General features: G+C 50.7%; 1 protein-coding gene and 1 long non-coding RNA gene across 3 annotated transcripts in view; one reads left to right on the forward strand and one right to left on the reverse strand.

The window, feature by feature from the left end:
- LOC138516983 (uncharacterized) overlaps positions 1-20406 on the forward strand; it is a 78421-nt gene that overhangs the window by 14683 nt on the left and 43332 nt on the right. The window lies entirely within an intron of this gene.
- LOC138515676 (uncharacterized) lies at positions 11030-11611 on the reverse strand. Its single transcript, XR_011282153.1, has 3 exons — positions 11495-11611; positions 11239-11375; positions 11030-11118 (listed from the first exon to the last, which is right to left on the reverse strand). It is a non-coding gene; the product is annotated as an uncharacterized lncRNA (long non-coding RNA).

Raw genomic sequence — 20406 nt, forward strand, 5'->3', positions numbered from 1 at the left:
CCCCTGCAATACTGTGCAATGAATCAGCTTCAGCTGATTGTTTTATCTAGCAAATCCCTGTGATCTGGCAGATTATATATTTCTTTGGGTCTCCCCTGCAATACTGTGCAATGAACCAGCCACAGCTGATGGTGGTGGTTTTAACTAGCAAACCCCTGTGATCTGGCAGATTAAGTATTTCTCTGGGTTGCCCCTGCAATACTGTGCAATGAACCAGCCACAGCTGATGGTTTTATCTAGCAAATCCCTGTGATCTGGCAGATTAAATATTTCTTTGGGTTGCACCTGCAATACTGTGCAATGAACCAGCCACAGCTGATGGTTTTATCTAGCAAATCCCTGTGATCTGGCAGATTAAATATTTCTTTGGGTTGTACCTGCAATACTGTGCAATGAACCAGCCACAGCTGATGGTTTTATCTAGCAAATCCCTGTGATCTGGCAGATTAAGAATTTATTTGGGTTGCCCCTGCAATACTGTGCAATGAACCAGCCACAGTTGATTGTTTTACGTAGCAGACCCCTGTAATCTGGCAGATTAAGCATTTCTTTGGGTTGCCCCTGCAATAGTATGCAATGAACCAGCCACAGCTGATGGTTTTACCTAGCAAACCCCTATGATCTGGCAGATTAAGTATTTCTTTGGGTTGCCCTGAAATAGTGTGCAATGAACCAGCCACAGCTGATTGTTTTATCTAACAAACCCCTGCGAGCTGGCAGATGAAATATTTGTTTGGTTTGCCCCTGCAATAGTGTGCAATGAACCAGCCACATCTGATTGTCTTACCTAGCAAACCCCTGTGATCTGGCAGATTAAATATTTCTTTCAGTCTCCCCTGCAATACTGTGCAATGAATCAGCTACAGCTGATTGTTTTATCTAGCAAATCCCTGTGATCTGGCAGATTATATATTTCTTTGGGTCTCCCCTGCAATACTGTGCAATGAACCAGCCACAGCTGATGGTGGTGGTTTTAACTAGCAAACCCCTGTGATCTGGCAGATTAAGTATTTCTCTGGGTTGCCCCTGCAATACTGTGCAATGAACCAGCCACAGCTGATGGTTTTATCTAGCAAATCCCTGTGATCTGGCAGATTAAATATTTCTTTGGGTTGCACCTGCAATACTGTGCAATGAACCAGCCACAGCTGATGGTTTTATCTAGCAAATCCCTGTGATCTGGCAGATTAAATATTTCTTTGGGTTGTACCTGCAATACTGTGCAATGAACCAGCCACAGCTGATGGTTTTATCTAGCAAATCCCTGTGATCTGGCAGATTAAGAATTTATTTGGGTTGCCCCTGCAATACTGTGCAATGAACCAGCCACAGTTGATTGTTTTACGTAGCAGACCCCTGTAATCTGGCAGATTAAGCATTTCTTTGGGTTGCCCCTGCAATAGTATGCAATTAACCAGCCACAGCTGATGGTTTTACCTAGCAAACCCCTATGATCTGGCAGATTAAGTATTTCTTTGGGTTGCCCTGAAATAGTGTGCAATGAACCAGCCACAGCTGATTGTTTTATCTAACAAATCCCTGTGATCTGGCAGATTAAATATGTTTTTGTGTTGCCCTTGCAATACTGTCAATGAACCAGCCATAGCTGACTGTGTTACCTAGCAAACGCCTGTGATATGGGAGATTAAATATTTCTTTCGGTCTCCCCTGCAATACTGTGCAATGAACCAGCCACAGCTGATAGTTTTAGCTAGCAACCCCTCTGATTTGGCAGATTAAGTATTTCTGTGGGTTGCCCCTGCAATACTGTGCAATTAACCAGCCACATCTGAGGAATTTACCTTTCAAACCCCTGTGATCTGGCAGATTAAGTATTTCTGTGGGTTGCCCCTGCAATACTGTGCAATGAACCAGCCACATCTGAGGAATTTACCTTTCAAACTTCTGTGATCTTGCAGATTAAGTATTCCTTTGGGTTGCCTCTGCAAAAGTGTGCAATGAGACAGCCACAGCTGATTGTTTTATCTAGCAAATCCCTGTGATCTGGCAGATTATATATTTCTTTGGGTCTCCCCTGCAATACTGTGCAATGAACCAGCCACAGCTGATGGTTTTACCTAGCAAACCCCTGTGATCTGGCAGATTAAGTATTTCTTTGGGTTGCCTCGGCAATACTGTGCAATGAACCAGCCAGAGCTGATAGTTTTAGCTAGCAACCCCTCTGATTTGGCAGATTAAGTATTTCTGTGGGTTGCCCCTGCAATACTGTGCAATGAACCAGCCACAGCTGATGGTTTTATCTAGCAAACCCCTGTGATCTGGCAGATTAAATATTTCTTTCAGTCTCCCCTGCAATACTGTGCAATGAACCAGACACAGTTTATAGTTTTAGCTAGCAACCCCTCTGATTTGGCAGATTAAGTAAGTCTTTGGGTTGCCCCTGCAATACTGTGCAATGAACCAGCCACAGCTGATGGTTTTACCTAGTAAACCCCTGTGAACTGGCAGATTAAGTATTTATTTGGGTTGCCTCTGCAATAGTGTGCAATGAGACAGCCACAGCTGATTGTTTTATCTAGCAAATCCCTGTGATTTGACAGATGAAATATTTGTTTGGTTTCCCCCTGCAATAGTGTGCAATGAACCAGCCACATCTGATTGTCTTACCTAGCAAACCCCTGTGATCTGGCAGATTAAATATTTCTTTCAGTCTCCCCTGCAATAGTGTACAATGAATCAGCTACAGCTGATTGTTTTATCTAGCAAATCCCTGTGATCTGGCAGATTATATATTTCTTTGGGTTTCCCCTTCAATACTGTGCAATGAACCAGCCACAGCTGATAGTTTTACCTAGCAAACCCCTGTGATCTGGCAGATTAAGTATTTCTTTGGGTTGCCTCAGCAATACTGTGCAATGAACCAGCCAGAGCTGATACTTTTAGCTAGCAACCCCTCTGATTTGGCAGATTAAGTATTTCTGTGGGTTGCCCCTGCAATACTGTGCAATGAACCAGCCACAGCTGATTGTTTTATCTAGCAAATCCCTGTGTACTGGCAGATTATATATTTCTTTGGGTCTCCCCTGCAATACTGTGCAATGAACCAGTGATGGTTTTACCTAGCAAACCCCTGTGATCTGGCAGATTAAATATTTCTTTGGGCTGCCTCGGCAATACTGTGCAATGAACCAGCCAGAGCTGATGGTGGTGGTTTTAACTAGCAAACCCCTGTGATCTGGCAGATTAAGTATTTCTCTGGGTTGCCCCTGCAATAGTGTGCAATGAACCAGCCAGAGCTGATGGTTTTGCTAGCAAACGTCTGTGATCTGCCAGATGAAGTATTTCTTTGGATTGCCCTTGTAATATTTCGCAATGAACAAGTCACAGCTGATGGGTTTATCTAGCAAATCCCTGTGATCTGGCAGATTAAATATTTCTTTGGGTTGTACCTGCAATACTGTGCAATGAACCAGCCACAGCTGATGGTTTTATCTAGCAAATCCCTGTGATCTGGCAGATTAAGAATTTCTTTGGGTTGCCCCTGCAATACTGTGCAATGTACCAGACACAGTTGATTGTCTTATGTAGCAAACCCCTGTGATCTGGCAGATTAAATATGTCTTTGTGTTGCCCTTGCAATACTGTCAATGAACCAGCCATCGCTGATTGTCTTACCTAGCAAACGCCTGTGATATGGCAGATTAAATATTTCTTTCGGTCTCCCCTGCAATACTGGGCAATGAACCAGCCACAGCTGATAGTTTTAGCTAGCAACCCCTCTGATTTGGCAGATTAAGTATTTCTGTGGGTTGCCCCTGCAATACTGTGCAATGAACCAGCCACATCTGAGGAATTTACCTTTCAAACCCCTGTGATCTGGCAGATTAAGTATTTCTTTGGGTTGCCTCTGCAATAGTGTGCAATGAGACAGCCAGAGCTGATTGTTTTATCTAGCAAATCCCTGTGATTTGGCAGATGAAATATTTATTTGGTTTGCCCCTGCAATAGTGTGCAATGAACCAGCCACATCTGATTGTTTTACCTAGCAAACCCCTGTGATCTGGCAGATTAAATATTTCTTTCAGTCCCCCCTGCAATACTGGGCGATGAATCAGCTACAGCTGATTGTTTTATCTAGCAAATCCCTGTGATCTGGCAGATTATACATTTCTTTGGGTCTCCCCTGCAATACTGTGCAATGAACCAGCCACAGCTGATAGTTTTAGCTAGCAACCCCTCTGATTTGGCAGAATAAGTATTTCTGTGGGTTGCCTCGGCAATACTGTGCAATGAACCAGCCACAGCTGATAGTTTTAGCTAGCAAATCCCTGTGTTTTGGCAGATTAAATATTTATTTGGTTTGCCCCTGCAATAGTGTGCATTGAACCAGCCATAGCTGATTGTTTTACCTAGCAAACCCCTGTGATCTGGCAGATTAAATATTTCTTTCAGTCTCCCTGCAATACTGTGCAATGAGACAGCCACAGCTGATTGTTTTATCTAGCAAATCCCTGTGATTTGGCAGATTAAATATTTATTTGGGTTGCCCCTGCAATAGTGTGCAATGAACCAGCCAGAGCTGATGGTTTTACCTAGCAAACGTCTGTGATCTGCCAGATGAAGTATTTCTTTGGGTTGCGCCTGTATTATTTCGCAATGAAACAGCCACAGCTGATTGTCTTACCTAGAAAACCCCTGTGATCTGGCAGATTAAATATTTCTTTCAGTCTCCCCTGCAATACTGTGCAATGAACCAGCTACAGCTGATTTTTTTATCTAGCAAATCCCTGTGATCTGGCAGATTAAATATTTCTTTGGGATCCCCTGCAATACTTGGCAATGAACCAGCCACAGCTGATAGTTTTAGCTAGCAACCCCTCTGATTTGGCAGATTACGTATTTCTTTGGGTTGCCGCTGCAATACTGTGCAATGAACCAGCCACATCTGATGAATTTACCTAGTGAACCCCTGTGAACTGGCAAATTAAGTATTTCTTTGGGTTTCCCCTGCAATAGTGTGCAATGAACCAGCCACAGCTGATGGTTTTACCTAGCAAACGTCTGTGATCTGCCAGATGAAGTATTTCTTTGGGTTGCCCCTGTAATATTTCGCAATGAACCAGCCACAGATGATTGTCTTACTGTGAAGACCGGAGGGGATCTGCACTTCCACTCTCTATATGGTAGAGGGGAGGCACAGAGACCCCTGCCAAGATTTTCTAGTATTGGTAACGTAGTCGAGTAATCAAGGCCTAGCTTCTCAGGAGATGATGCGAGCTGATTCTTAAGTACAGTGTAGTCCCCAAGCACCCACGAAGGAATGTCTGCACACTGTATCGGTTAAAACACAGTCTTTATATAATTAATATTCAAGGTCATATACACGATCACGATAACTCACTTTGTACTCTGAAAATCAACAATGGTAGATATGTACAATTCTAAAGTGGTACCACTAACGTTACTAGATCTTATTAAATAGCATACGGTCAGAATGACACACAGATCAAAATAAAGAGGAAACCAGCAGTAGAGAGAGGAAGGAAAGCAAGATGGTTGAGCAATAAGCAGAATACTGGTAACTACCGTTAAACACAGCGCTGTGTGGAGATCCCCCCACCTGGGAAACCTGTAGAAGAAAGATACAAGCCCAGTCCATATATTGTTCCCACTGGACCTTCCAATAGTTCTGCAACCCCAAAGTACCTGGCGTTGTAGCGTTCCTCGTCAGGGAAATCGACAACCCTTCTTGAGTGTCCTCCCTTTCAGGCAGGAGTCACGGGTCGTCGAACGTCCAACGGAGAACAGGTCGAGCTACAACGTTGAAGTGGCCGCGTCGTTCCTAGCGGTGCTCGTTGACGGGGAAGCGTAAACGTCCTGCAAAGAAGTGCTGTGCGGGGCACCTCAGTGTTGATAGTTCTGGACCGCAAAGAGTTGAAGAACTGTGGCCCAGCAAGGGCATCGAGTCATCAGCGTCTCTGTGGTCTTTGGGTGGCAGGAAACCCACCGGTGGATGCTCCTCGGTGCGTCGACGGTCAGGCCTTCTCCAGCAGGATACGGCGGCGATGATGCGGACGAGAGCGTGCTTGGATCAATGAAGTTCTTAGGCAATTGGAGCATGGCGGCTCCAGTCGGCGACAGCAGTCGGCGACAGTGGCGGACAACAGTCCGGGCCCTTCTCCTTGGAGTTCCGCAACAGTCCCCGTATCGGGTTGGCAGCCTGTCGAAGGTCTGTCTACCAGGGAGCTTAGGCAAAGATCAGCTGTCCAGCAGGGCTTCAAGGTCAAGCTTCAGTTACTCCAGTTACTCGTCATAGTGGACTTCAGCTTCTGAACATGATTCCTAGCAGTGAGAGGTCCCCAGATATACTGTTGATCTCCCATTCATTATGCTGGGTCACACTCAAGCATCCAATCACGACTATGGGCATTCATGCAGGCATGCAGCCAATCAGGCACACAAGGTATTCAGGCCATTCACTTCTCTCCAGACACTCACAAAAAGTTATGATTATTGGGACAAGTACCGAGCCATTCAACACTCCAAGCTGCATTCATACCGGTTTCGGTCAGGGCTGTCTCAACCATTGTGTCAACCACCAGATACTAGACTGCCTCAACATAGAATGTATATTCGTCACACACTCCATTCACCCAGGTCCCACCCACAGGCGTACCCATAACATACGGTCGTTGAGAAGGCTCCAGCCAGTCTGGTCGGCACTTCCCCACACTGCCATATATGGAACTTCCACCCAACAGCCAGTCAGGGGGAAGGGTCAGAGGCAGGGCTTCCCGGGACTTGGGGAAGATCAAGGTAACAGGTGATGGAAGGCAAGAGGCCATGGGGCCATGTTGTCTCCATCAGGAATCTACCAATTCCAATGACAGGGCCTGGGCATCCGAAAATGGAGGACGCCCATGGCACCAGTCATTTCAGCACGGAGCTGCCACCAGCCCGTACCCTGCTCTGTGGGTCACCCACAGATGCCCAAAAACATTCACTACAGGTGCAGGGTTGCACCCCTACCCACGGGTGCCATAAGGGTATCCCATGGGTCTGTTCACCAAACCAAAAGAGAGAGAGCTGCACCAACAGGAGTCCCACATGAACACCTGGCGTAAAACACGACAGAACACGCGATAAAAAGCAGTAAAGGATGAGGATACGGAGGCCCTGTCCCTCCGATGCATTTCCAGCATCACACTTACCTAGAAAACTCCTGTGATTTGGCAGATTACGTATTTGAAGCAAAGTCTCATGGTGTGATTTTTCATCTCTGTGGCCTTATAGCCAACCGTGATCTCAACCCCCCCCACCCCAAATAGCTATTATTTCCTAAATTAACACCAGCAACATTTCTCATGTTTTATTTAACATCTGTAAAAGTAATGCTATTTATTGAGTGGGGAAGATAGCTCAGCGAGTTAAGCTACTCTACCTACAAGACAAAGGCTTGAATCAAAACATGGCCATCACATCCCCTCATTTTTCTAGATCGTAATTCTGACAGCAACATTAGACATTGCAACACCTTGCACGTAATGGATAAGGAGCATGTGAGGTTTCTTTTTGCCATATAAGGATTTTAAAATGAATTAAAGGTACGCCAGAAAAAAGGCTAAAGGTCAATATGGAAGTGATTTAGAAGAAGGTTCACGTGATATCAAGGATGTGGGTCAGAAAAGTGAATTACATGTATCTGATGCATAATAGGCATGTTTTATATGTACAACAAACCCCCAAACAATGCAACAGCAGTTTTAAACTGATGAATATCTAAGCAATTTGTTTTTACTAGACAGAAACATGAACGTATAGAAATCTTCAATTACACAATTTAAGTGATTTAGGAGAAGGTTTAAGCAATATCAATATGTGGATCAGCAAATGAAAACGATTCAATGCAGAATAGGCGTGATGTGTATGTGAAACAAACCCCTAAAGGACTGATGAACACGTTTAAGTAACCCCTGATGGATTTCTAAGCAATTAGAGTGATTAATAGACAGAAACGTGTACATTTTTGGGGGGACACAGATACAAGCGATTGCTGTCTGTTTGTAGCAAATTAGGTGGATTCCGATGGGAGTGATTGCTGTATTATGGTATGTAACGAATCTCAGGAATTTCTCCCTCTCCTCAACAAGGAGCCCCACCCCCACCAGATCTGCATGAGGTTAGGGAGGTGAGCCAACTCCGCAGTACCCTTCCTAGGGGTAGACGCAGGCGGGACCTCACCGGGAGAGACTCCCCCTTTGGGGACATGGACTCCCATTCCCATGAGGAACTCCGAAAAGAATATTCTGAAACAGACTACTTGGGAATATCAGACCACCTGAAGGACAGTCAATACAGATACTGGGATGAAGAAGACACTGCCATCGGTTATTGTCAACCAGAAAATGAATATGTCTCTTTAAATACGAATTCACATTTAACTGGCACAGCAAAGCTAATGTGGAGAGAGATGCAGAAACAAGCCAAGGCAGAGACGTGTGCACGCCAATGAGGGAAGCCCACCGGCCACACTGTAGCTGAGAGCGGAGGAGACTCAGCTGACGGCAAAGCCAGCGAGTTAGAAAATTGCTGGGAAGCTGATAGTGGAGCATGATATGATATAAGTCATTTATAATGCGCATTTTCATAAGTGTTTCTAGGCACGACAAGACAAGGAAGGGAAGACAAAAAGAGGCCAAAACAACAATCTTACTAGGCCTTGTGTCATTCAGATCGCACAAGTGCGGCGGGGACTGGGGAAGAAGTGCCTGGGGCGGGAGTGCAAAGGAATTCATAAGTGCTTCCAGGGAGGTGGCTCATAAGTGCAGATAATCAGGGGACTGTAGGGTTGTAGATACAGTCCCTAAGTAGTTGGGAGGCCTGGGTGCAGTGCAAGGGCAACTGGCCATGCAGGAGCCTGGTCCTGTATGTTCAGTGGGTGGTCAGGTAACTAGGATGTGCAGCAGACAGGGACATCAGCAAGGGAGAGGGAGAGAGACCGCTGAAGCGAAAAGGAAGGTCTTTTGTTGCTTCCTGAATCTTAGGTGGTCCTGCTCAAGTTTGAGAGAGGCATGGAGGCTGTTCCAGAGGGATACCCAAGCCACGAGAAGCATCTGCCCCTCAGAGAGTTGGAGAGTTGGAGGTGGGCGAGCATAGAGCAGCAGAAGGTAGATGCTTAGGAAGACAAAGTTGGATGTAGTGTGTTCCCCGGCTCAGAAAGCCATGTGTACGATGCAGAGGGACACAGAGCGTTCTTCAAGAACGAAGAAGACAGAAGCTACCTCTGAAAAGCGCTCTGTTAGGTATCTATCTGTATTGTATATCTCTGTAATGCAGTGCATTGCTTCTCAGAGATAGGTCCATGCTCAATAACTACCATAATAAAAATAATAAAAATAATAATAATAATAATGGTCATCCCAGTCATATATATGAGACAGTAAGAGCCTGGACGAATGGTGACGCAGTAAGAATTGTGAAAAGCATTAGGATTGAAAGAGCAATGGCTGCAGAGAAGGGCAAAGTGGAATAACCCTGAAAAGACGCAGAACCAAACGAGAAAGAATATTGTGAAGTGAACAGAAGAGGATATGCGCTAAAGAGAGAGAATTACAGAAATAGGATATCACTGCCCTGGGAAAGGGCAAATGCCCTTCTGTATGATCACAGTAGTTGTTCAAGGTTTAGGACCCGGCGGGCGGAAAGGCACCCGCTTGCAGACCTTGACAGAAGCACCGGCACCATTCATGAATGGTGCCGGTGTAGCCGTCCTCCCCATTCCCATTGTGTTCAAAGGGACTCAAATGGGAATGGGGAGCAATATTTTCCGGCGCCCGGGAATGGGCAATTACCGAGTCCGCCGGGGCTGTAATGGCCTGGTAATTGCCCATTCCAGGGTGCCGGATAAAAAATTACGCCGTATTTACCGGCACGGCTACCGCCAGGGTATTATGACTCCCATTGTGTTTGCAAGATTACATTGATTGTTGGTTTTATAGTGCTTTTTACAATGTTACTCTAAACTTTTTTTAGTATAAAAACATCTATTTCTTTTTTCTGTGTTTGAGTGAAAAAAAATGGAGCAATAAAAAAAATATGAAATGTACAGTTATTTCTGTTTCAAACATACAGTCTCCATTTGTTCTGTCATTCACTCCATTCGACCCAACATGTTTCATTCCTCTTCACCACTTTCTATTGAGACTCCTTGGAATGGAAATTCATCAGGGGTATGCACTCCACCGTCAATCATTAATCTTTTCTCATCTATTGTTGTTTTCTTAGTAGATCGCAGGTTGTTTGTATTCAATCCCTCATATTATGGGCTGTATCGTCAATCATGTGTTTGCCTGTGTAAGGGTGCAAGGAAGCCTACGATGCCGAGTGACACAGACAAGCGGCAGGGTTCCGAGCCCTGGCTTCACCCGCTTATGCAGCGAACATCCGTGATAGATGACAGCAAGAGTCAAGAGTTCACAGGCTGAACATTGGCCATTAAAGGGGCTGGGAACCAGCCCGCTCAGTGCTTAAACGACCACCTGACCCCTGGAGATCCACACATGGCAGTCCACGTGGAATCCACCATATCGCCCGAGACGAGGGCTCATGGTGAAGTGGAAGAGTCGCTGACCCTACCCATTCCGTCCAAGGCCATTCGCGAGGAAAAACGCACCTACCCTAACCCGGGTACTTAACGTCTGTTCCCGGGGGAAACCACTCTCTCTGCCATGGAGTACAGTACTATGCGCCGGGGCATCCTAGTGAGGCATCATGGCAAGCCATGGGCTGGGGGAGAGGGTGTGGGGCCTGGGAGGGTTTAAGTAGACAATCTCGATCTTCTGACTCAGATTGGCTGAACTCTGACCAGCCCCTTTATTGGACTGACAGGAAAGAAGGACTAGGTGGAGTTTTTTCTTCTTCTTGCAGAACAGACGTACTGCAGAGGAGGGAACTATGACAGAGTTCCACTGGGCCTACGAGGACTGAGTAACGGGTCCTCCCTGTTCACCCTCATTACAGAACTCAAAATAAAAGGGGGTTCGAAGAGACAGACAAGTCCACAAGTTTCTGTGGCTAAAGGAACTCTTTATTTTCCTTTTTTGAATAAAACAACAATTTTTGTTCAGGCAATTGGCGTCTTCCTCATCCTTTCGCAGCCTGAAACAACAAATAAACTTGGTTTAAATTTAATCCGTGCTTTTCTACAGGAGATTATTCCCTAAATTGGTCAAGGCTTTGTGTATGAATGCATCATTACTCACATGCATCATTACTCACATGCATCAACTTTCTGCAGACATTCTCTCCATTATTTGCTGGATGTTCGAATGGTCACGTTGCTGCCTCCAGCAATTTCTCTGCAAGCCATTTTCGATTACTGCTGTAACATCGATCTGCCTTACTCTTTCCGCTGACTGGGCTAAAGCACAGAAAACCCGGAAATACTAAACATCTCCCTCACCGCATTTTTACTTTAAAACAAGCACGTGTTTTTTCCCCCTCCCCCACTTAGCTAATTATAGAAATTGCTCACCGTGTATTTAATGGTCCTGAAAGTTGATCTCTGACACTTCTATGCTTTCTTGTTTTGAGTCAAAGCCGATTATTTCGTTATTGCAAGCTGGAACCCGAAACGGAATGGGCCTCTCAGTTGTACTCGCTTTATGTTGGGGGTGCGCCTGTGGTGCGCGCGTGTATGAAGGTGCTTTACTCTAACTGGCCAATCGGTCCTCTGCTAAGAACGTTTGAAGACGTGTGGTGGACGTCCACACGTATCGCAGAGATTGGGTTTTTATAAACAATGCACATGTATAATAAAATCTTTAGATTTTTGTATCCAATTTGTGCAAAATGTCTACACTAAAACATATGTATTGAGTATTGCAGTATGAAGAGACCGATGACACATATATGGCTATAAGAACAGCAAAACAAAACAGCAAAGGGGTCACTGTCTATGAATTCCCCCCTGCCATCGCCTTTCCCTCATGGGGGAACTTAACTAAACCCTTTGGGGGAAACTCACCCCAAGCTACGCCGGCGCGCCACGTATCTAAAAGTGGGTAAGCAGAAGAAACCTGCCACTAAACTACAAGAACTGTGCAACTTAAAAAGCACCCACATTGAGATGGCAAGACAAGCCATGTTTACTCAGTGGTGGCCGTCTACTCAGGAAGGCGTGCTATGTAAAAAGAGCGGGGGCCGTGTGAATAAATAAACTGAGCCCCCGACATGTATGTACCAAGAGAATCTATACCTGATTTTTGAAAGGCCGGGTCTCTACTAATCTGGAGATTTCAGCACAGAGTTGTTGACCGGTTTCAGCTGTATTCTGATAATGATATGGTATGTCTGGGCACTGTTGGGGGTCCGTCCTTGGCCCCCCAGGCGTGCCCGTGAGCCCCCAACCCAACAGAGCTCAGACTCACACGTCCGTTAGGTTCGGGCTCCCCGGTCGCTCTGCGGTTCCGGGAACGCCCCGTTTATTTAAGCCGCACGCGGCGACGTGCAACGTCACGCCGCCGCGTGCGCAGCCCTTACGGGGCAACGCCACACTCCTCCTTTTTCAGGAGGACACACAATTACTTTATTAGTTAAACACAACATATCACACCGCAAACAACTTGCCCATCCTGGACCCAGGCCTCTTTAATGTCAGCCCCCTCACCCCGGACGACTCTCCAACTGTCCCAACACATACTCACTGAGGTAAGCGGGTTTCCCTCGCCCAGTCCTCTGGGGGTACCTCCCGCTCACCTCCGGCACCGGCAGTCCGTCAACAGTAGCCTCCCGACACGGAGAGACCGGGGCACCGAGAGGGGGGCCATCTTCCTCAGGGATCTCGGCGACACCAGGGTCCAGAGGGGGTTCAGTTCTCGAGTCCCCCAGCTTCTTGAAGAAGCTGACGTTGCGGGTGACAGCCGTCCGCCCATCGGAGGCCGTCACCATTGACCCCTTCACAGCGACCACATCCAGGGTGACACCCCACCCTCCTTGAACACGAACCCAAAGAATTCTATTGATGGGCGCAGGAATTCGCATTTGTCCCTATGGAGGGTGAGGCCCAATGACTGCAGTCTCTCGAAGGTTTTGGCCAGGCGCTTCAGGTGGATCACCTCCGTGTTGGCAAACACCAAAATGTCATCACTGATGTTGAGCACCCCTTCAAGATCAGCAAGTGCACCCCGGATAATGTTCTGAAACACTTCGGCAGCCGACGAAACCCCAAAACTCAACCTCTTGTACCTGTAGAGTCCCCGGTGGGTGGTGAATGTCGTTATGTACCGGGACTCAGGATGGAGGACAACTTGATGGTACCCTGCTCTGAGGTCGAGTTTGGAGAAGAATCTGGCCCCCTGTACCTCAGCAATTATGTCATCGATGGTCGGGGTCAGGTGTCGCTCCCTTTTTATGGCCTTGTTGGGCAGCCTCATGTCCACGCAGATGCGAACGGAGTCCGGCTGTTTTGGTTTCCTGGCCACGACAATGGGGGACACCCATGGTGTTGGGCCTTCCACCTTCTCGATGATGTCCAAGGCCACCAGGTTGTCCAGTTCCTTATCGACTTGCTCTCTCAGATGAAAAGGAACTCTCCGGTGTTTCAGGGCGATAGGTTGTAATGAGTCGTCAATGTGTAGCCGGACTGGATCACCCGTCATTCTCCCAATGCCATTGAACAGGGCTGCGTACTTGTCCAGTAGATCGTTGATGTCTTTCCAGGTATACTGAGTACGCAAAACTCACTATCCCGAGTGCCTCCGCAGCCGCGCAGCTTAGCAGGGTGTTGTTGCTTATGGGGGTGACGTAGAATCGGGCTCTGATCTTCGAACCTTCATGCTCCACCTTCGCCACGAACGCTCCATCCAGCGGTATGGGCTCGAGTCCACCGAAGGCGAAGATGCGAGCTCTTGGCGCAGCCAGGTCCGGCAATGGGTCAAGAGCGTCATAATGTCCCCTAGCCATGACATTGACCGATGCCCCTGTGTCCACCAGCACGGGGACAGGCGAGCGGTTCACCTCCACTACGCATCTTGGCTGCCTCCTGCTTTTGCCTTTCAGGACCCCCATGCTTGAGACGAAGAAAATGTTTTCATCCTCCTCTGCTTCAGCCTCCTCTGCCTGAGCCTCCTCTTCCGCTTGATCCACCTGGGCCACGTTGGATGGCCGGGTTTGACGCGGAGTCCAGACTCGGGCAGGACCTCTGGGTACCATGACAGGTAGCGCCGACTTGCACACTCTCGCGAAGTGATCCGGCAGGCCACATCGGCCACATGTTCTTCCTGCGGCTGGGCACTCTGTGGAGTGGGGGAGGTCATAGCCACATTTCTGGAATGACTCCCCCGACCTTCCTGCCCTGTCTCGGGGGGCTCCGCCAGGCCTTCTCGTTCCTCTGCCGCCCCGCCACACAGCGCACACCTCTTCGGCTTTGATCGAGCGTGAGCCTGCTTCCATCTTGCTCGCCCGTGCCTCAGCCACTTCGTGACATCGACCCAGTTCTAGTATACGGTGCAGAGTGATTCCCGGCTCCCTGAGGACCTGTCTCCTCAGTTTGCCGGAGGAGCATGCTTGGATCAGCATTGTCCGTATCATGTCCTCCGCGTCCCCCCACGCGCACCCTTGGGAGAGGCGGCGTAGGCGGCCGTAAAACGTGTCCAAAGTCTCATCATCCTTCTGCTTGGCCGACAGCATCACGAATCTCTCGAAGTCCACGTTGGCAAGTGGAAGGAAGTGCGCAAGGAGAGCCGCTTTCGCCGCACCATAGGTCTGGTCCACCGGAGTCAGCGACTCGAAGATCTCCTGAACCGTGGCTCCCGCCGAATACAGCATGGTGGCTACCATGCTGTCATCATCATCCACTCGAGCAGCCCTGAAGTACATGTCCAGGCGGGCCACCCACCTCCTCCATCGGGGCCCCAAACTGGATGGAGGGCCCGTAGGATCGAATTCTGGTATCGGTTGCAGGGCCGCCTGGGCTCTAGCTTGAGCCATGATGGGGCCGACAGGCTGTGCCCCTAGTGGTGCCTGTGGTGCAGGCCCCTGATTTCCCGGTGGCAGCGGTTGCAGAGCTGCCGGCTGGGCCGCCTGACCTTCGTCCTGAGATTCCTCCCCAGGATCCGCGGTGTCACCGTCCTGGTCACTGTCGGACATGGGACTGAGCGCACAGGCACCCCACTACCAGACCTGAGGCCGCAACTCAGATTTCCACCACCACCATGCGGAAGGATGCAGATGCTGAAAGATGCAGAAGACCTCTGATAACTGCCACCACCTTGTGATGATGAAGAGGATCAAAAGAGTGTCCTGATGATGAAGGGGGCGAGGAAGTGCCTTGTTGCCACCTTGCAGCAAAGCACTGCTGTGTAGAGGTCCCAAAAATTGAGCCACGTGGATGGACTAGGCTAAGCAGGCCCTGCCATCTTAGCCCTTGTCCTGGCTAACACTCGACGTAACAATCCCAAAATTTAATGAAAATTCACAAAATGGGCATGGGCGTGTGGATCATGTCCTCAGCACCCACAAGATCCAAAAATTAGACCCGGATCACCTTCTCGGTCCGAACCGGAGCTCCGAGAAGTTCCGCGGCCTCGTCTGCAAAATGGCCGCCAGCCGCGTGTGCGGTCCGCAGCCACGGCATGAAACGAAACGTCCGTGAACGTTCTGATCGTTTCAGAAAAATTCCGGACGCCTTTCACCGCCGGGCCCGGGCATCCGACATCACTCGTCGCCACTGTTGGGGGTCCGTCCTTGGCCCCCCAGGCGTGCCCGTGAGCCCCCAACCCAACAGAGCTCAGACTCACACGTCCGTTAGGTTCGGGCTCCCCGGTCGCTCTGCGGTTCCGGGAACGCCCCGTTTATTTAAGCCGCACGCGGCGACGTGCAACGTCACGCCGCCGCGTGCGCAGCCCTTACGGGGCAACGCCACAGGCACCAAGTGCTAAACATATTTTAAGACAAGCTGTGTTTCCGTACATTACATTACTTTTTATGCATTTTCCTCCGCAGAGTGGTCCGTTATTTCTCGGTTTGTGAATTCCATGGCTGAAAAAAGATTATTCCTCACAAATGTGCGGTTGGAACAAGCTTCGCTTCGGGACACTAGTTCCCCGGCTGAGCGGACCAAATGTTTGCGGGTGATTGCGAGTGTCTCGGGAGGATAGCTCAGGGGCAATGCGCTCGACTTGAAATTAAGACGACGTGGAGCAATGCAGTTTCGATCCCCGGGTCCGTGCTTAGAAACCTCTGCGTATTAAGCGCTTTATAAATAACCAATTACAACAGCTACACATTAGGTCCACAGCACTGATTTGCGTAGGATAGTTTATATACGAGCTCTCTTGCTGAGGACTTAGCACCGGTGCCTTTACTAAGAGTTCGAAGAGTAATTCAGTTGAGTACAATGAGAGTGTAGTTAATATTGACATATATTATTACAGTGGTTAGAAGCATGTGGGAGATGCATGAAGCACTAAATACAAATGTGATAGTATTTCTTACATATCTATCTATATTAATATCATTATCTAGCTATGTCTATTAATATGTCTGCCTCGATACTTGGATACACCTCACATTGGACGCTGAATCAGAAGGTATGTCTCCAGGCTGATCGGACACTCCGCAGGGGGTCTATTCAGATGGCTCCGCTTAGGCCCCCGGGGGCCTCCACATATTGCTTTCACGTGCAGGGGTAATCAACAGAGAAGCAGCACGCCCAAACATAACTTGTTTCCAAGAGACCTTGACTTAGCGACACCCATTTGGTTATTTCACCACGTATCTACACTTTTTAATTATATTGTCTTATGAATGTACATTTCATAAATGCTTTCGCTTTTCGTTGTTCTATAAATATGTCTGTTGGCAAAGGCTCAAACACATTTTGCAACAGCAAAGAGCCCGCTTGGGTGTTGCACCCTGGGGCCTTGTTAAGAAGCCACCATCTGTAAACTCTTCCAACATAGATACTGAGAACAGATAAATGCCCCCTGCGCCTCCAGCCTGCCCATTCCATTACCCACTTCCAGCTCTGTCTTTGCTCTCATAGGGTGCTTGCTTCCCTTCACTGCCCCAGCCCTGATTCGGTCCTTTTACTGGTTCTGGCCTGATGGCTCCTACCGGGGCACAGCGCCATAGTGTGTTCCGTGGAGGTAATGACATACTGTCCGCTCGCATATTACATGTATACACGTGAGGCAGTGTCAGAGGCATCATTTGGTGCCAGTGGTGGAGGGAGGTTCTGTGACAAAGAGTGTGTTTTTCTTCCTCGGCAGTGGGTTACTATTTCCTCTAAATTGGTGTCAGCGGGCAAGCACAGCATACGTGCCCATAGTAGCCGTGCGCACATGCTGCCAGTGAGTGGGCTGTGAGGGCTATGCCCTATCAGCTGTGCCTGCTTGTGGCCAGTGAGTGGGCTTCCTGTGCTGTACCATGCTGTGCGCGTGTGCTGCCAGTGAGTGGGCTATGTGTGCTGTACCCTAGCAGCCGTGCGCTCGTGCAGCCAGTGAGTGGGCTGTGTGTGCTGTACCCTAGCAGCAGTGCGTGCGTGCGGCCAGTGAGTGGGCTGTGTGTGCTGTACCCTAGCAGCCGTACGCGCGTGTGGCCAGTGAGTGGGCTGTGTGTGCTGTACCCTAGCAACGGTGAGCGCGTGCGGCCAGTGAGTGGGCTGTGTGTGCTGTACCCTAGCAGCCGTGCGCGTGTGCGGCCATTGAGTGGCCTGTGTGTGCTGTACCCTAGCAGCCGTGCGCGCGTGCGGCCAGTGAGTGGGCTGTGTGTGCTGTACCCTAGCAGCCGTGCGCGTGTGCGGCCAGTGAGTGGGCTGTGTGTGCGCTGTACCCTAGCAGCCGTGCACGCGTGCAGCCAGTGAGTGGGCTGTGTGTGCTGTGCCCTAGCAGCTGTGCGCGTGTGCGGCCAGTGAGTGGGCTTTGTGTGCTGTACCCTAGCAGCCGTGTGCGCGTGCGGCCAGTGAGTGGGCTGTGTGTGCTGTGCCCTAGCAGCTGTGCGCGTGTGCGGCCAGTGAGTGGGCTGTGTGTGCTGTACCCTAGCAGCCGTGTGCGCGTGCGGCCAGTGAGTGGGCTGTGTGTGCTGTACCCTAGCAGCCGTGCGCGTGAGCGGCCAGTGAGTGGGCTGTGTGTGCTGTACCCTAGCAGCTGTTCGCGCGTGCAGCCAGTGAGTGGGCTGCCTGTGCTGTACCATGCTGTGCGCGTGTGCCGCCAGTGAGTGGGCTGTGTGCGCTGTGCCCTAGCAGCCGTGCACGCTGTGCCCTAGCAGCTTCCTGTGCTGTACCATGCTGTGCGCGCGTGCGGCCAGTGAGTGGGCTGCCTGTGCTGTACCAAGCTGTGCTCGCGTGCTGCCAGCGAGTGGGCTGCCTGTGCTGTACCATGCTGTGCGTGTGGGCGGCCAGTGAGTGGGCTGTGTGTGCTGTACCCTAGCAGCCGTGTGCGCGTGCGGCCAGTGAGTGGGCTGTGTGTGCTGTACCCTAGCAGCCGTGCGCGTGTGCGGCCAGTGAGTGGGCTGTGTGTGCGCTGTACCCTAGCAGCCGTGCACGCGTGCAGCCAGTGAGTGGGCTGTGTGTGCTGTGCCCTAGCAGCTGTGCGCGTGTGCGGCCAGTGAGTGGGCTGTGTGTGCTGTACCCTAGCAGCCGTGCGCGTGTGCGGCCATTGAGTGGCCTGTGTGTGCTGTACCCTAGCAGCCGTGCGCGCTTCCGGCCAGTGAGTGGGCTGTGTGTGCTGTACCCTAGCAGCCGTGCGCGTGTGCGGCCAGTGAGTGGGCTGTGTGTGCGCTGTACCCTAGCAGCCGCGCACGCGTGCAGCCAGTGAGTGGGCTGTGTGTGCTGTGCCCTAGCAGCTGTGCGCGTGTGCGGCCAGTGAGTGGGCTTTGTGTGCTGTACCCTAGCAGCCGTGTGCGCGTGCGGCCAGTGAGTGGGCTGTGTGTGCTGTGCCCTAGCAGCTGTGCACGTGTGCGGCCAGTGAGTGGGCTGTGTGTGCTGTACCCTAGCAGCCGTGTGCGCGTGCGGCCAGTGAGTGGGCTGTGTGTGCTGTACCCTAGCAGCCGTGCGCGTGAGCGGCCAGTGAGTGGGCTGTGTGTGCTGTACCCTAGCAGCTGTTCGCGCGTGCAGCCAGTGAGTGGGCTGCCTGTGCTGTACCATGCTGTGCGCGTGTGCCGCCAGTGAGTGGGCTGTGTGCGCTGTGCCTTAGCAGCCGTGCACGCTGTGCCCTAGCAGCCGTGCACGCTGTGCCCTAGCAGCTGCCTGTGCTGTACCATGCTGTGCTGGGCTGCCTGTGCTGTACCATGCTGTGCTCGCGTGCTGCCAGCGAGTGGGCTGCCTGTGCTGTGCCATGCTGTGCGCGTGTGCGGCCAGTGAGTGGGCTGTGTGTGCTGTGCCCTAGTGGCTGTGCTCGCATGCAGCCAGTGAGTGGGCTGTGTGTGCTGTGCCCTAGTGGCTGTGCTCGCATGCAGCCAGTGAGTGGGCTGTGTGTGCTGTGCCCTAGTGGCTGTGCTCGCGTGCTGCCAGCGAGTGGGCTGCCTGTGCTGTACCATGCTGTGCGCGTGTGCGGCCAGTGAGTGGGCTGTGTGTGCTGTGCCCTAGTGGCTGTGCTCGCATGCAGCCAGTGAGTGGGCTGTGTGTGCTGTGCCCTAGTGGCTGTGCTCGCATGCAGCCAGTGAGTGGGCTGTGTGTGCTGTGCCCTAGTGGCTGTGCTCGCATGCAGCCAGTGAGTGGGCTGTGTGTGCTGTGCCCTAGTGGCTGTGCTCGCGTGCTGCCAGCGAGTGGGCTGCCTGTGCTGTACCATGCTGTGCGCGTGTGCGGCCAGTGAGTGGGCTGTGTGTGCTGTGCCCTAGTGGCTGTGCTCGCATGCAGCCAGTGAGTGGGCTGTGTGTGCTGTGCCCTAGTGGCTGTGCTCGCATGCAGCCAGTGAGTGGGCTGTGTGTGCTGTGCCCTAGTGGCTGTGCTCGCATGCAGCCAGTGAGTGGGCTGTGTGTGCTGTGCCCTAGTGGCTGTGCTCGCATGCAGCCAGTGAGTGGGCTGTGTGTGCTGTGCCCTAGTGGCTGTGCTCGCGTGCTGCCAGCGAGTGGGCTGCCTGTGCTGTACCATGCTGTGCGCGTGTGCGGCCAGTGAGTGGGCTGTGTGTGCTGTGCCCTAGTGGCTGTGCTCGCATGCAGCCAGTGAGTGGGCTGTGTGTGCTGTGCCCTAGTGGCTGTGCTCGCATGCAGCCAGTGAGTGGGCTGTGTGTGCTGTGCCCTAGTGGCTGTGCTCGCATGCAGCCAGTGAGTGGGCTGTGTGTGCTGTGCCCTAGTGGCTGTGCTCGCGTGCTGCCAGCGAGTGGGCTGCCTGTGCTGTACCATGCTGTGCGCGTGTGCGGCCAGTGAGTGGGCTGTGTGTGCTGTGCCCTAGTGGCTGTGCTCGCATGCAGCCAGTGAGTGGGCTGTGTGTGCTGTGCCCTAGTGGCT

The sequence above is a fragment of the Ambystoma mexicanum genome, chromosome 6q, assembly GCF_040938575.1.
Source record: "Ambystoma mexicanum isolate Mex_15411 chromosome 6q, UKY_AmexF1_1, whole genome shotgun sequence".
Taxonomy (NCBI): Eukaryota; Metazoa; Chordata; class Amphibia; order Caudata; family Ambystomatidae; genus Ambystoma; species Ambystoma mexicanum.